Source organism: Chiloscyllium plagiosum, chromosome 10 (assembly GCF_004010195.1).
Source record: "Chiloscyllium plagiosum isolate BGI_BamShark_2017 chromosome 10, ASM401019v2, whole genome shotgun sequence".
Classification (NCBI taxonomy): domain Eukaryota; kingdom Metazoa; phylum Chordata; class Chondrichthyes; order Orectolobiformes; family Hemiscylliidae; genus Chiloscyllium; species Chiloscyllium plagiosum.
In genome coordinates this window covers 28,912,493-28,916,705 of record NC_057719.1, presented here as the reverse complement: position 1 = coordinate 28,916,705, position 4,213 = coordinate 28,912,493, and positions in this window count along the sequence as shown.

The following is a 4,213-nucleotide window of genomic DNA, read 5'->3' as shown; positions in this document are numbered from 1 at the left end:
AAGAACTGCACTGCTAGAAAGAGAGAGGACACCTCAGGGCTTCAACAGCAGAAGCATTCTGGCTAGAGCTAAGTAATAAAAGGTGTGCTACTATATTACTCAGTGTAGCCTATAGATTACCAACTAGTGGGAAGGATGTAGAGGAACAAATCTGTCAGAAAATTAAAAAGAGAAACCAACGTTCTTTATTTTCAGTTCCATCTCCTCTTCTATGTCGGGAGCTCTCTGGATTTGTATTCCTTCCCTTTCCCTTTTGACTACCTTGACTAAGACAACCCATTGCTCCGTTACAATTTGTCACATTAACCTTCATTCCAGTCTAACTGTTCTGTGAATTAGAGATACGCAATAAACACTGGCCTCAAGCTACTGCTACATCCCATGAATAAATGAAAAAGGGGCTTCGCAGGAGCATTATGCAACAAAATATTACACCTATAAAGAAGAAGATATTCTACTGAATGATCATCGACTTGGTCAAAGAGATAACCAGTCCTCACCCAAGAACCTGCTCTAAAAGCTGTGCTCATTTTGACAGCTGTGACAAATTGCACCACAGCAACTTAGACAATCCCCAAAATTCCAAACTCAATCAAGGGAAGAACTGAGGCAATGGACAGATTTGGAAATAAGATGGGATTTTTAAAATCAAGACATTGTTTAATCAGGAACTAAAGTAGGTCACTGAACACACTGGTTAACATACTGGGTGATAGCATGAGGTGCAAGTTAAGAATGTTAAGTTTACAGAGCATTGAATGTGGGAGACCAGCCAAAAGAACATTGGACTAGTCAAATCGAGGAGAAATGAAGGTCTGAATTAGCATTACAGCTCTAAGAGAACTAAATGGAGGGGGGGGGGGGGGGGGTAGGCCTTGAAAAAGTTAAAACAAGAAGCAACATATTAGGAGGTGGAAATGGATATCTTAGTGATGGCGTGAGCTTGAGATCAGAAGTTCAAAGTCGAATGAGATATCACAATTGCATATAGACAGGCTTAATTTCAGATTATTGCCAGTGAGAAGAATGGAGTATTAAATAGGAAACAGACCTTAGAGTAAGGATTAAAAGTAATTGTTTTGGTCTTCCCAATGAGAGAGTGAGTTGGAAGATATTTCTATTCATTGTAAGAAACCACTGTAAAATAAACAGATATTTAATTGATTATTAAAGATATTTTATAAAGAAATCTTTCATTGCAGTTTGCTGTCTATTAATTCTGCCAGGAACTAGCCCTTACTGGTAAGGTTGGATTTCATGACCCATGTATAAACCAACAATCTGAGAAAAAGTCAAAGACTGGCTCTCATAAGTCGAAAAATAAATATCTTCTGACAGAGTATTTCAGAGATATCCATGTCCTGTCAATCTTCTTCGGATAGAGAAAGACTGAGAGGAAATCCTGCTAGACCAAACATTAGCTGCATCCACACTCTGGGACCAGTAAACTGACTTCACCATGGGTTGTATTTTTCCTTGTCTGTTTAGTTTATGTATTTTGGTTTACTAATAAACTAATTAGCAAACTATTCCAAAATAATTGTGAGCTCAATCTTCTTCTAGGTAATCTGTGACTCCTATACATACTCTTACATAATCTAATACTGGATGCCAGGTAAACATCATTATAATTTAACAAGAGTGAAGGAGTAGACATGGCAGCTAGGTGTTTTCAGCATACATGGGAAAATTGGCACTTTGCTTTCAATCCAGAGCAATCATGCAGAAGAGAGTTGTAGTAAGTGGATTAACTGGGACTAGAAACTTCAATTAAGTTAATTTTCCGAACTTTGATTGAATATTTTCAGTGGTTATAGAATAATTTCCTGGAAGTTTTTGACTTCCCTAAACTAGCCTAACTTTTTAAAAAATTCTCAATTTTTATGCTTCTTTCAAGCATTTGTGCAAATGGGCATGGGATGGAGTGCCTTTTATTATCCATGTCATTTGTACTGAGTCAGAATGTAACAAGCTTGATAGACTTGTCTGTTTTTGTATGTTGCGATATAAACAAACAGTAAACAACTTGAGAGGACACACAGTGGAGCACATATATATATATACCATGCTGTGTTAACTCAGTGTTTTTGTGTTTTTACAGCTGTTCCTGGAGTCATTTCCCTACCTAGATGATGTCTTGTAGCTACAAAGCTAAAGAGAAAATATTTTTATTGAAAGCTTCCAACTAATTGAGGCAACTTCAGTCTAGTCTATATCAAACAATCTGCTCTGAAAGCTCTGCTCACGTTTTCACAACTGTAACAAATTGCACCACAGTAGTTGAGACAATCTCTGACACTGTAAAACAAAATCAACAAGTTTAAATGAGCAACCCACAACGTTGTAAAAAATGTTAATGAACCTATTTTAAAAAATTCTGGGATCCAAATTTGATTCTGCATCTCTGCTAAAAACTATTCAGTTATTCTTTGGTTTGATCTGTGTACTATGTTTTATTAAAATTTTTTGTGATATATTGGTATGGACAAATGAAGGAACAGACAAATAGGCAATAACTGAATGTACCAATTGAAGAAAATTAATATATGAAAAATGCAATATGTTAACCTCTGCAGATTATTGTGCCCAATGATCTGATGCTATATTGTGCAGAGCAGGAGGTCCTGGTGTTGACATTGAATCTGCGCTGTGTTATTTGGCTTCATCTGGGGCAACTTTAGTGTACTACAATTGGCCTTAGTGTCCTTGGGCTATAAAGGAAAAATTCAGGCTTCCTGCTCTTGATCAGTATCCAGTGACCCTTGCTGGAAAGTGCACATGTGTGGACATTGAGTGAGGACAGACCTGGGTTGAATTGTGCTACCCTCCACAGTTGTGTAGTCCGGAAACTCATATTACAGAAATGAAGAATGATGGCTGTCAGTAGCCAAAGATCCCAATCTGAGCAAGTCCTAGCACCTTAGTTTCAGGCTGAGAGAAAAGTGACGGAAATATAGCAAATGTCAAGTAATTTAATAGCTATATAGCTTCTGGTAGGATATCCTTTATTTATTTCATAGCTTGTCAAATTGACAAAAGTAATAAAGTAAAAAATACAAAAGACAAGTAATTGTTCTGATTTCGAATGGTTTAATTGTAAAACAAAGTGCCACTTGAAATTTAGCAATTTCTGTCAGAAACAAATCTGACAATTTAAACTTTAACAAGAAGATTTTGAAAGTCTTATCTAGCTATGGGTTAAGTAAACATATATTAACAGTCTAATAATCCCTAAAACATGAGTGTTTCAACAAGCAGATGACCCACAATATGCATAATAGAATGGCCTATTCTTTGCTTTCATTCATTCACATATTACTCAAGAAAGTTTTAATGATCTGGCGATGATTTAAAAGCAGTCAGAATTTCACCACTAGCCACTATTGAACTGGAATAGGCAACAATTTTAATTGTCCATCTCTTTGAATGAAATTAATTTCAGGCCTTATCCATGCCTTATTTATAACAAGAGCTAATTTAATGCCAAAAGCAGGGGAAAAAAAATCTTTTATACAAAGTCATGTTTAATGGATTTTTTTCCTCTGTTCAGATCTTGACATATTGATGGCAAGTAACATTTTAATCAAATTTACTAGAAGCTGAACAATGCAATAAGCAGTTAAATCATTTTTTGTTGTAAGTTGTCACATTCATCAGTAGCAATTGAACTACAAGTGAATGAGAGATCTAAGATATGTTGAAAATATTAGGAATGAAATCAAGAAATACAAATCTTTAATTCTCTTTCTCAGTACTGAAGTTCATTTGATAAAGATACCTTTTCTCTATTTATTTATTATTTTACTTATTTATTTGCTTACATTCCATGGACCATTTTTTTTAAAAAAAGATCTGCCTTAGCATTTATTCCTTCAGTTCCATTATTTATTATTTTGCTTACATTCCTGGTCCAACTTAATTGGATATGGTTCTTCTTCCTGTCTTCACTTCTCCAGTTACATTCTTTCTTTCATCAGAACCTTAGATCCCACAGATGCCGACAAGGGCATGCAGTCATGCAACCTCAGACGGCCTGTTTTGCCTTTGCACCCACTAAAAAAGAATCCGCATGACTCAACAAGTTATAAAATCAACAAATATTTTAGTAATTTGTCCTTGTTGTCTTTGGGTTATGTCTTTGATCAGCTGTTTCAAAGGTTCCACTTTCCAAATCCTTGTGATTTGTTTGATTGTGAGTATTAATTTAAATCCA